This window comes from Camelus bactrianus, chromosome 9 (assembly GCF_048773025.1).
Source record: "Camelus bactrianus isolate YW-2024 breed Bactrian camel chromosome 9, ASM4877302v1, whole genome shotgun sequence".
In the NCBI taxonomy this organism is placed as follows: Eukaryota; Metazoa; Chordata; class Mammalia; order Artiodactyla; family Camelidae; genus Camelus; species Camelus bactrianus.
This window is the reverse complement of record NC_133547.1, coordinates 4,324,142-4,337,889: the sequence shown is the minus strand read 5'-3', so window position 1 is coordinate 4,337,889 and position 13,748 is coordinate 4,324,142. Positions and strand designations below refer to the sequence as shown.

General features: G+C 39.0%; 1 long non-coding RNA gene across 2 annotated transcripts in view; it reads left to right on the top strand.

The window, feature by feature from the left end:
* The window catches only part of LOC123616222 (uncharacterized), a 16,999-nt gene extending 3,251 nt beyond the window's left edge, over window positions 1-13,748 (top strand). For both annotated transcript variants that reach the window (XR_006724122.2, XR_012509351.1), the window contains exons 3-4: window positions 9,212-10,389; window positions 13,610-13,748. This is a non-coding gene — a long non-coding RNA (uncharacterized LOC123616222). The remainder of the gene's footprint in view (window positions 1-9,211; window positions 10,390-13,609) is intronic.

The following is a 13,748-nucleotide window of genomic DNA, read 5'->3' as shown; positions in this document are numbered from 1 at the left end:
CAGAGAAATAGGATTATTCTTTTGTGATGGATATAGAATGGAGCATTTCAGAAAGGATCTTCAATTTAAAACTGTATGACTCTGGAGGAGGGTCTAACTCAGTGGTAGAGAGCATGCTTAGCATGCACGAGGTCCTAGGTTCAATCCCCAGTACCTCCATTAAAAAAATAAACCTAATTACCTCAACCCCCAAAAAAATTTAATTAAAAATTTAAAACTTTAAAAAATAAGTTGTATGGCTTAAAAAGACTTCATGAAGACATTCCTTCACTGATGAGTTAGGTCTGTTTAGTACATGTTGCCAAAAAAACACAACTTGCTCAGAATAAATTATACTGTGATAATTTATGACAAATGTTCACAACATTAGGCTGCAAAGTATGAGACTGAGGAATTTGAGGCCACAAATATAATTACTTATTTACTTGACCATTTGACCTGCTGATCTGTGAACATATCCATTACAGCAACCTTCTTTGCTCTGACAAAATGCATCCACTCATCTGTGAATTGGGAATGACTCCAATCACTGAATATTTAGCAGGAAACAAAATCAATACCCTGCCTTCAGGTAGCTTATATTTTAGAAAGGAATGTCAGCATTAAGTAAATAAGACATGACCATGTTAATTACAATAAAGTTGATATTTACAAGGATGGAGCGACAGTGTGTCCTAATTTTAAAAATATATTCAGGAAATGCACATATAAGAAGATATTTGAATAAAATCATTAATTAATGGAAAGAGTGTGTCATGCAAATACACTTGGGGCCTATGAGGCAAAGGATATAAGTGGCTTCTGGAAAACAGGAAAGGCAAGAAAATGAGTTGTGATGAGGAGTAACCAGAAGCGGCACAGTGCTTTGCTTTGAATCCATGTTACACTCTGGCCTCCAGAACAAGAGAATAAATTTGTGTTGCTTATTGCTTAAGACACTCAGTTTATTGGAATATGTCACAGCAGAAATAGGAAATTTAATGATAGGGTGTATGTAGGAAAACAAAAGAATCTACAAACATCTCTGGACAAAGTATAATTTGCAAAGTGTAACAATACAAGATGCAAAAATCAATCGCAAAGATACCTAGCATTTGATTTTACTGTAAAAAACCAGATCATCAAAAAGAGACAGCAGAAAAATGAAAAAAGATTTCTAGAACAGAACCAATTTCAGACCAGAATACTGAATTGAAAAGAATATGGCTGGGGGGAGGGTATAGCTTAAGTGGCTGAGTACATGCTTAGCATGCCCGAGGTCCTGGGTTTAATCCTCAGTACCTCCACTAAAAATAAATGAATAAATCTAATTACCTCCCCCCTCAAAAATATTAAAAAAAAAAAAAAGAATAGGGCTGTTCCTAGGGAACACTGGGAGTCTTTCCTTTGGGAGAAGTGCACGTGAGAATATGGAGAAACAACTAAAGCTCCAACAGACAGGAACCACCTTTTCAATTTAAACCCTATCAAAATCAAAGGCTCCCTCCCTCAGAATAAGACTGCAGTGCAAATGGAGGGGGTTTCTAATGCACCTGTTAAGGCTTTTCTAAGTCATTAGAGTTTTACTTAGAAGAATTTAAAGGAAGGCACTCCTTTTTTCTAGAAACTGCCCTTATTCATCTGATAGGTACAGATCTGTAAGAAACTTATGAAGCCCCTATTTCTTTTACTCCTAAGGGAGAAACATTTTTTGACCTAAAAGATCAATCAGATTTTCTTCATATAATATTCGTGACCTATGATGAAGGTGATGCAGAGCAAGAAGAATTGTCAGGCTTATACCTGAAGAATTGCGGGCAGTTGATCCTACTGACGTATGAGAATACATTCTACATCACCCATGAAAATCATCACAGACCAAATAAACCCCTGCCCAGTATTCATCAATACCCATTTAGACGAGAAGCTATAGAGGAAATAAAACTCTTGATATCAGCTTCCATTAAAAAAGTAGTTTATTCCTATAATGAAAAAAGAATATGAAATTGAATATATGTATGTATATGTATGACTGGGACATTGTGCTGTGCACCAGAAATTGACACAACATTGTAAACTGACCATATTTCAATGAAAAAGCACGTAAAAATTAAGGTAAAAAGAATTGTTTAAAAAAAAAAAGTAGTTTATTGTAGCACGGAGGGTGGACCTCAGTGGTAGAGTGTGTGCTTAGCATGCACAAGGTCCTGGGCTCAATTTCCAGTACCTCCGTTAAAAAGTAAATAAATAAACCTAATTACTTCTTCCCCCAGAAAAAAGAAAGAAAAAAGGGCTTTTTATGCCTTACACCAGCCTTTGTAACACTCCCTTTCTGCCATGTAAAAAACCTAATGGCAAAGGTTGGAGATTTGTACAAGATTTGAAATCTACCAATACTATTATTATTCCTCACCATTCTGTAGTATCTCACCCCTATATTTACCATCCTATATCCCTAAAAAGTGACTTCTTTTCTGTGATAGATCTCTGTAGTGCGTCCTTTAGTACCCCTGTACCTCCTGATGACCGATAATCTTTTTACCCTCACTTCGAATGAATGACCATTTCCATGGGCTGTGATGCCACAGGCTACACTGAGAGCCCCACTTCCTTTTCTCAGATATTAAAAGCAGACTTAGACGATCTAGTTTTTTTCTTCATAAATCAGCTTTAATACAGTATGTAGATGATGCTGTTGTTTTCAGATTCTTGATAAATACCAAAACGCCCTGTATTTGCCTTAGAAGTTAGCTTCAAAGGGACATAAGTATCCAAAGAAAAATGCCAATTTTGTAAAGCTAACGTGAAATGTTTAGGGCATACGGTATCTAAAGAAGGGCTTTTAACTGATCTAGACAGGGTAAAGGGCATTTGGCTTTCCCTGCACCTAAAACAAAAAAGGCAACTAACAGGATTCCTAGGGCTTGCGCACTACTGCAGGAGCTGGGTTCCTGATTCTTCTTTAGTGGCTCGACCATTATATAATTTACTTAAACAGCAGCAAACTGGAACAATTTGCTGGGAAACAGAACATTCGAAAGCTGTGGTAACCATAAAGGGTCTCCTGGCAAAGACCCCGGCCTTGGGGCATCCAAATTATGATGTACCCTTTTTCTCTTTGTACATGAAAACAAGGGTGCCATACTAGGAGTGTTAACCAACAACATGGCAGTTACTACTGACCGATAGGGTATTTACTAGACACAGTAGCCAAGGGCCTCCCCCCTGGTCTCCAGGCTGTCACTGCAACAGCCATGCTGTGTCAAACCACAGAAGAGACAGTCATGAGTCACCCTCTCACTGTTCCCCAGTCCATGGAAGCTTTCCTAAGCTCTCACCACACACATCCAGCAAGCCGTTTAACTTCTCGTGAGACTGTCTTGTTCTCACCAAACATAACCCCCACAGGTATAATAAACTTAATCCAGCCAGCTTGCACCCAGAAGAATCAGAGGTCAATGACTAAACGCATGACTGTATTGTTATGACTGACAATCTTTTATCTCCTAGGATTGTCCTTCGAGAAAGCCCAGTGGATAATCCTGATTTTATATTGTTCACTGATGGTTCCTATCTAGGGGGACCTCATGCAAGGTACCAGGCTGGCTATGCCCTTCTTTCTCCAGCATCTGTCCTTGAAATGGTCCCTGCCCTAATGTCTCTTCCACTCAACAGGCTGAAATGATAGCACCAACAATATGGTTCCACAAGAAATGTACTCCAAAAATTAAAGTACACAGAGTGAAAATGAGGAAAAAAGATCAACCATATGAACACAATTCAAAATACAGCGAGTATCTTAACAGCAAAGTAGATTAAAGAGCAAATAATACGACCAAGGATAAGGAAATCCATTTTATAATCATAAAGGGAGAACTTCACAGGAATGCCCCGACAACAGGAAATTATGCGGCCAACAGCAGAACCTCCAATCTCTGAAAAACTGGCAGAAATGTAGTAAGAAGTAAACAAATCCAGGTTTATGGTGAGACTTCCATGCCCGCTCCCTGAGTAACAGACAAGTAGGCAGAAAACATAGTACCAATCAATGAAATTAATGTAACTGACATTTATAGAACAGTGAGATAACAGAAAATACACACATTGGCCTCTGCCCCCCATCCCTGGCAGCTTCTAAAACCCTGGTAACTTCCTAAGTGATAAGAGCATTGGAAATCCCTCTTGTTCAATTTGTCTGTGACCTCATCCCTCACACAGGGCTCCCATTCCCGTGGGAATCCCTAAATCAGCATCTTTTGTTCTATGGAGGTGACTCCAGGTGAGCTCCTAGACAGCTCCTAAATGGGGACTGTTACCAAAAAGAAAAAGCCATGATTGGAAGCTTTGAATTTTCAGCCCCATGCTTCATTTTCCAGACTGAGGGGCTAGAAAAGATAATTGCTCTGACCCACTTGAGGAAGCCTCTGTAAGACTGCAACATGAGTTGATTCAGAGAGCCCCACGCTGGGAGGTTGATGCACCCCACCTCCACAAGGACAGAAGGTCCTGCAGCAGGGTCCGCCTAGAACTCCCCCACGAGACTTTCCACCTGGCGATTCATCTGTATCCTTTGTCATACCCTTTAATAAACTGGTGTTTCCCTGAGTTCTGTGAGGTGCTCTAGCCAATTCACTGAACCTAAAAAGGGGGTTGTTGGAAACTCTGCTATATAGTCAGTGGGTAAGGAGCAGACGTGATGACCTGGCCTTGGGACTGGCATCTGAAGTGCGCTGGGGCAGATGGCTTGTAGGATCTGTGGGACCTCATATGGGAACCCTGCACCCCCCCATTGGTGACCAGAACTGTCAAATTGCTCTGTGTGAGAGTGGTTGTGCTGGGAGCATAAAGGAGACTCAGAGGAAAGAAACACACTGTAGGAAGATCTGAATTTTTCCTTCTACAAGAGGAACAATCCACCTAAAGAGAGAATTTTTACACAACAAAGTGCACATACTACTTCAGTAAGACAAACCATATTCCTGGCCATCAAACAGTTCTTCACAAATCATAAGAATTCAGGTTATACAAAATGCATCTATGACAATGGAATTAAACTAGAAATCAATAACAGAAACATCTCCTGGAAATCAAATATTTGGAAAACAGTGATCCACTTAGAAGGAATCCTGTGGAAAAGAAGAAATTAGAAAGCAAATTAGAATGTATTCTGAATTGAATGAAAACAGAACATACCAACATATGTAATTTGCCAGGAGCATAGGGGAAATATTTAAAAATCACTCCAGGGAAAATACTTTCCACATCACTATCCAGCAATCAGCATGTTCTCCTCCCTCCGTGAAAACCCCCACCTGCCTTCAGGGGCCATGAAAAAGGAAGCTTCTCATATTATACTCTGGTGATGTTCATTAGGAAAATGTAATTGTTTGTGGGAATTGGCAAATGGAAACAAGGTACTTAGAGAAAAAAAATTCTCAGCCCTCCAAGTCTGCACTGTCCTTCTACTACAGCTGAATTGATGCTGCAGCTCTAGGAGATGGTGTCAAAATCACAAACACAGCTCAGGGAATGGCTGTCTCCCTCCCTGATCCACCCGCACACACCAGGCTCAGCCCACAGTCCTGGCACCAGGAAGGAATCAAATGAGTATTTGCCTATTTTAGCCTGAGAGACAGCCTCTAAGGGAAAGAGGTTGTGAGTCACTGGGTGAAATAATTTGAAAGATCAATGTTCATGAGTTTTCTCTGAAAATGAACAATAAATAATGGGAACTTTTTTTGTTTGATATATAAAGTAGAAATTTCCTATATTCACTCACCAAATATTCTTTGACTCAAGGACATAAAAAGAGATTGTAGAATTCTTAAACTTTCTAACATTTTTCACATGCTTACTATAGTCTGATTCTCCCACCAGGTAAATCCATATCATGGGTAGTCTTTCCACCCAATAAAGCACAGGAAGGACTACGTTCACGTACTGCGTATTTGTGAACCTGGAGCACGTTTTAGGGAATGTTCAAAAAAACAGTCCCAGGGCAGAGCTGTTTGCCCCCAGGGCAGGAAAGCAAGACTTACTTGCAGTCACACCCCTCCCAGGAATGTGACCTTAAAGCAATCACTCTGGAAGTCCCTGAACACCACCACAGAGGTCACCACCAGGACAAGACCTTTGCCCTCTTGCCCCCAGCAAAAGGTAACCTTCTCCTAAGAGAATTTTTTTTCTCTAAGTACAATGAAAGATTTGCCACACTCAGTATATTTGTAAGCCTTCTCTCCAGTATGAGCTCTTTGGTGGATTTTTTCCTTTTTTTTTTTTTTTGAAATATAGTTGATTTACAATGTTGGTGACTCTTGAGGTATGAATTCTGACTGAAGACTTAGAGACATTCATTACATTCCTATGATTTCTGTTCAGTGTGGAGTATCTGATGGTAAGCGAGGCTTTGCCACACTCACGACATGTCCATTTCCCCCCATGATCAATCTCCCATGAATTTAAAAAGACAATTTTGAATGAAGACCTTCCCACATATACCACATTAATATGGTTTCCCCTTTGTATCTATTCCCTGAGGTGTAGTGAAGGTTGAGATCTGAGTAAAGGCTTTTCAAAACTCTTATTTTTGGGAAAAAAAAAGAAAAAAAGAAAAACACTCTTACTTTTGAAATGTTTCTCTCCAGTACGAATTATCTCCTGGTTGTACGGGTTGCTGTTTCACCACAGCCCTTGACTCCCTCATTGCATTTAGAAGGTCTTCCTCCAGTATGAATGTTCTAGTGAATTGCAAGGTATGAATTTCAACTACAGATTTCCCACATACATCACATTTATATAATTGCTCTCCTCTGTGGATTATCTAATGTCTCCTGAGATTGGAGCGGAAATCAAAGATTTTCCCAAAACAATTACGTTTCTCAGGTCTCTGCGGCATGAACTCTTTGCTGAGTTGTGAGGCATGCATTTTGACCCCCCTTTTCCCAAAGACATCACATTTATATGGTTTTTATCCGGGATGAATTAGTTGATGTTTTCTGAAGTGTGAGGACTGATGAAAGGTTTTTGCCACACTCATTACATTTGTAAAGTTTCTCTCGAGAATGAATTCTCTGATGTCTTCGAAGGGCTGTTTTACGACTAAACGCTTTGTGACGCTCGTTATATTTGTAAGGTCTCTCTCCAGTGTGAACTCTCTTACGACGGGAGAACGGCAAATTCCGCCCAAAGACTTTCCCACAGACATCACATTCACGTCATTTCTCTCCTGTATGGACGGTCTGATGTCTACGGAGGGATGATCTCTGAAGAAAAGTTTTGCCACACTGAGTATACTTGTGAGGTCTTTCCCTGTGTGCTTTCTGGTCTTGTGTCAGTAACGAAGGATGCGTAAAATCACTCCCATATATATTAGAAGTGTTGGTGTGCAGACTAGAAGAAACTCCTTGAAGTGGTGAAAATGAGGCATTACTGTTGACATTCTGGTCGGCCTGATTACGTGCAGCAGTTTTCTCTTCACTCCTAACAATGTGCAGTCCATCTTGAGAGCTTACTGCAAGTCTGCTTTCCACAGGCTTGTTTCCTGTGCCACTTCGACCACGTGGATCTCGCTCATCAGTGAGGTTTTTGTTACGGGTTAGAGGACTTCCTTCGTCATTTCCTGCCTCACCTGTGCAAAGACTCAAAAGTCATACATAATTTCCTGGATTCCTCAGCGGGAAAAATGCTTCATTTTATTCCTTTCGTGTCTTCCCAGTATCACTTTTTGGAATACTTCTCCTTTGTCAGAGTTTGCTTTTAGTTGTAATTGCTTGAACAGATGTATTTGAGAGAGAGCTACAAGATATAAAGAACCATGAGTAGTGTATTCACTGCAGTTCATAAACAAATGTTTCATCATAAACACATGCTATTACACTAAAACAAACACTTACACCAGAGTTTGAACTGCCTACCATGATCTTAAAAACTAGGAACACAAATGGAATAGGATTTTTTGCTAAAGCAAAAGTAATCAGAGATAATTCTAACGATTTTAGGGAACCCCTAGTTTCAAAAAAGAAATGATAAAAACACTCAAACTTCTGTTAGCTCTCAAAGAAAGTGTATACTTCCACCATAACCACAAAGCACATACCAATTTATAATAAACATAATGCTGTCTCATAACTCGGGGAAATCATATTATACTATATGTCTATATATTTTCTGCATACTTATACATAAATAAATGCTAAAGAACAGACAATATATTGTGAAAGTAAATAATTGAAAACTAGCTTATCTAATGAATAATCTCAATGATCGGTAGTCTAGAATTGGGAAACGAATACACCATAGAGAAGTTAAGTATATGATAAAGCAATTTAAAAAAATATATATTTTTTTCCAGATACCTCCTATAAAACAAAGGACCCATGAAGTAGCATAAAACATTCTGAAAGACCATCATCTGTAAATCAAAATTAAATTTCATGAATGAAACAGTCTCCAGTAATATGAACAGCCAATAAATGAAGCAATCCCCTAACTATGGAGTACTCTTAAATATTCAGTTGAATGGCCCCAAAATATACGTAAGAAACAGTGAGCAATTTGTAAATTTATTAATAGGGTCAAAAATAATGTTGTTGAGAACAAATTGCAATAGAAAGATATAAGATATAATACATACATACAAAGGGATGTCTACTCAATGTGACAGAATATTAATATAAATTTCTATACAATAGTAACATCTGAATCTTTACTCTAAAAAATGCACAATTCTAAGTCATCTAACAGTACTAATTTCTTTTCAAAGGCTTGAGGAAAATTACCATGAATTTTCAAGTAAAGGAAGTAGACTGCAAGTTCTGTACATGATGCCAAGTGACACAGAAATTAGAGAACCAGGATTTGAACCTGGGCTTACAGACTGAGAAAACATATTCTGATGCATGACTGCTCACCCAAACACTATAGACTACAAAATATTATACCAAATACAAAGAGTTTCATAAGAAGACATCAAAGGAGATGCCAGAAGAAGTAAGCTGTGTCAGTAGTAATGTTATTCAGCCGTCCATCCTGGAAGGGTTTTTGAATCGTCACAGCAGCACATAGTGATTTCAGTCGTGTCCTGAGAAAGGTGTTCAAAGGATGCAGAGGGGTCATTTTTACAGTGTGTATGAGGAAGGTGGAGGGATGGGTGAGGGAGGGCTGTGGAAACTGGGAAGTTCAGGAGAACAACTTACATACGCTAGCAAATAACCGTGTTTCCATCCACATCCAGGTGCCGTGTGAGGAAAGGTCAGGACGGAGAGAGGGTCCGAGTGGAGCACGGGGCACATGCACACGTGGGAGCACATGCACACGTGGGAGCACAGCCTGAGACTGCGCGTCTGTGTGACTGTAACTGAATCATTCACATCTGCACCTAACGTACTGATCTTGAGAGAAAAGAACTGGTTTAGCAAGTAGCATGCTACTGGCCCATTTTTAACTATGGGAATTATACCATGTGTATGTCAGGGAAATGAAAGGGATTTCAGTGCTGTTGGGAGACAGTAGATTTGCATCTATTGCTCTATACGCTATGCAACGTATCTAATGGAATACTCCAGAGGTTCCATTTCCGTGCATATATTCAAGAAAAACACAGTATTCCAGCACATTGTATAAGAATGTTCTTAGCAGAAACCAGAAGATAAAACCAGGAAAAGGTCAACAAAGTGAGACGGATGAGTTTATTCTGTACACACATATGCAGATCAAAGGAAGTGTACCAACAATACCATAAAGATCATGATTTCAGAATGAAGATCCTGGCTGGGTGAGCAGAGTTTCATGGGCAAACAAGACTAGCAGAAGATGTCTGCCAAAGTCTGAGTAATTCAAGAACATGATCACATTAGTTAACTAAGTAGAGGAAACGAACAAACAAAAAAGAAATGTTATTAACTAAAAAATTAATTACATAACATACTTCAAAAAAAGTAATGTATTGACTTTGGCATATAAAATATTTATGCTAACACTGCTTATTATTAAACATGACTGAGTTCCTTTAGCTGGCCTCTTTAATTATTGGAAATCCTATCATTAAATTTCCTAAGACAAACTCTGCAAGGAAAAACAAAACAAACAAAAAGATGACGAGTTCTGTGGGCAGTGTAGATGAACCGTAAACCAAAGGCACTCATTAACCTATGAGGAACCCAAGTTAAAAACAATAAAAAACAAAAAGCCTTTGAGAAAGAGAAATGAACCAGTGAAGAAGCTACTCCACCCAGGCAACTGCCTCCTACCATGAAAACAAGAAACTGAAAACTGTAGGAAAGTTCAGGAAAATCTGCTAGCCTGTGACTCCCAAACTCCTTCATTCATTACAGTGCGACTGAACTGGAGGAAGCCTCCCAGTTCCCAGATGTGCCCTCAGGCGGGAATGCAAGTCAGACCCACGGAGAGAAGGTAGGTCATGCCTGTGAGAATACCTGCCCTCAGTAGGAGGCAAGTGGTGTTGATAACTGCGGGGAACAGAGTTCTAGGACCTGTTTCTGGGAATGTAAGTTGGTGCGGCTACTATGGAAAACTGTAAGGGTCTTCAAAGTTTTTTTTTTAATTCATAGAATGCACCAGTTCCCATGTGAAACTCTCTTTAAAAGATACCTGCACTCGCACGTTCATTACAGCATTATTTACAACAGCCAAAACACAGCAAAAACTAAGTATCCAACAGACAAATAGGGAAAGAAGAGACTGAAAAACAAAAACAAAAACAGCCCTGGTAGATATTCACAATGTTATCTAGTCAGGAAAAAGGAGGAAATCCCGCTACCTGTACCAACTTGGTTAAACACTGAAAATATTTCCTCAGTAAATTAAGTCAGAGAGAAGGACTAATACTAAATGATCTCATTTATGTGTGGAATACCTTATCTAAAAAAAAAAGTGCCAAAATAACAAAACACAGTAGACGACGGGGGCTGGCAGAGTAAGAAGACATCGCGCAGAGGGTAGAGCTCAGTGGTAGAGCGTGTGCTTAGCAGGCACGAGCTCATGGGTTCAATCCCCGGTACCTCCATTAAAAAAAAAAAAAGACTGGGGAGATGCTAGCTATAAGACTACATTTCCAGTTGTAAGTGAAAAGAGCCCTAGGACTCAAATGTACAGTATGGTAATTACAGTTTTCAATACTGTAGTATATAATGTAAAGTTGGTAAGACTGTGTATCTTAAATATTCTCATCCCTTGACAAAAAATACTGTAATTAATTGAATGGAAGATGGTGTTGAGAAACCTACTGAGGTAATCTTTCTGCAATATGAATATTTATCAAATTACTGCACTGTACACTTTAAAGTTACACCATGTTATATGGTAGTTAAATATCAAAAAAGCTGAGAAAAATACAAATAAGTGCGTAAGAAGGTCCTGGTTTATCATGTGTTTTTTTAAAAAGTTCCAAAAAAAAGAAAAAAAGGAAAAGATCTTAGAAGAATAACATAAGCCTAAGGTATTAGAAGTAGGGAAAAATTAGAGATGAATGAAATACAGAATAAAAACTACAGAACTAGAACAAACAATCCTAAGATTTATGTGGAATCACAAAAGACCCAGAATTGCAAAGCATTACTGAAGAAAAAGAACGAAGCTGGAGAATAACATTCCCAGACAGCATGGTATTGGCACAAAAATAGACACATGGATCAATGGAACAGAATGGAGAGCCCAGAAATAAACCCAGACCTACGATCAATTAATCCTCGACAAAGGAGGCAGGAATACACAATGGAGAAAGGACAGTCTTTTCAGCAAGTGGTGTTGGGAAAGCTGGACAGCTGCAAGTAAATCAGTGAAGCTAGAACACTCCCTCACACCATACACAAAAATAATCTCAAAATAGCTTAAAGACTTAAATATAAGACAAGACACTATAAACCTCCTAGAAGAAAACATGGGCAAAACATTCTCTGACATAAATCTTAGCAATGTTCTCCTAGGTCAGTCTACACAGGCAATGGATAGAAAAGCAAAAATAGAGAAATGGAACCTAATTAGACTTGTAAGCTTTTGCACAGCAAAGGAAACCATAAGCAAAACAAAAACACAACCTATGGAATGGGAGAAAATTTTTGCAGAAGATGAGACTGACAAGTGCTTAATTTCCAGAATATATAAACAGCTCATACAACTTAATAATAAAAAAACAAACAACCCAACCCAAAAATGGGCAGAAGACCTAAACAAGCAATTCTCCAAAAAAGACATACAAATGGCCAATAGGCACATGAAAAAATGCCCAATATCGCTAATTATCAGAGAAATGCAAACCAGAACTACAATGAGGTATCTATCACCTAACACTAGTCAGAATGGCCATCATTCAACAGTCCATGAACGATAAATGCTGGAGAGGGTGTGGAGACAAGGGAACCCTCCTACACTGCTGGTGGGAATGTAGTTTCATGCAGCCATTATGGAAAACAGTATGGAGATTCCTCAAAAAACTAAAAATAGACTGACCATACGATCCAGCAATCCTACTCCTGGGCATACATCCGGAGGGAACTCTAATTCAAAAAGATACATGCACCCCAATGTCCACAGGAGCACTATATACAATAGCCAAGACACAGAAACAACATGAATGTCCACTGACAGATGGCTAAATAAAAAGATGTGGTATATTTACACAACAGAATACTACTCAGCCATTAAAAAAAGAATAAAATAATGCCATTTGCACACCATGAAGATTTTCGTGTCTGAGTCAACAGGGCTTTCAGATCAGTCAAGCAAAACAGGGGTTCCCATGAGGCACACAGGGAAAATGCAAAATACCTAAGGGCATAGTCCAGCTTCTAGAGGGAAGAAATCCTCACCCACAGAGATCAGGTTCCTGCAGGTCTCCAACATCACGTCCCTGTACAAGGCCCTCTGAGCAGGGTCCAGGCACTCCCACTCCTCCTGAGTGAACACTACGGCCACATCCTTGAATGTCAACTGTCCCTAAAATGAAAATACATTTCACCAAGGAGTCATAAGGAGAGTCCTTATTTTCACACAAAATGAGAAGAGAGAGGGGTAAGGATCAATTCAGCTGAAGTATGTGTTCTGGCAGATCCATGGAGAGGTATTTGGAAAAAATGATGGGTCTCTAAGTTTAAATTTTTATATCTTTTCATAGAGATTACAATATCCTCCAAGTAATGTAGATTTTTTTCATTTTTTAAACAAAACATGAAATATATACAAAAAGAATTCAACAACAGGTTGTCTGTGCAGAAGTATTGGACATTATGTTCTACACACTGAGTCATATTCAGTTTTGCAACGAGCTAGTGTATGAGTGGTATCTTCAAACATGACAAAGTCCACAGTGGCTTTAAAGCAAAGACAAAATCTAAACGATTTTGATGATAACAAGAGCAATGACTAAAGATGTTCGAATATTTCTTAAATACTAAGCATTACTCTCAATGCTTTATAAAGTATCTACATCATAGGTCATTAGGGAAAAGATCTGTTCACATCTTAACAGAAGAGAAAAGTGACACAGACATTAAGCAGCACCAAAAGGGATAGAACACGGAGGGAAAACTGGGCCAACAAGGTGAAAGATTTCTATGACTTTACCTGAGAAAAAGCCATTTCTGACTCTTTTTCTATCCTCTTCCTCCTCTTCTAGGATTCTTCTTCAGGCTAAGTAAATCTTTAGAAGGCAATCTTGAAAGTTGAAAAGATGCTGTTTAATGTTGAGAATCAGCACATCCCTCCCTGTGCCACAACCACACACAGGGGAGACCTCACCACGTGGAACAGTCCTC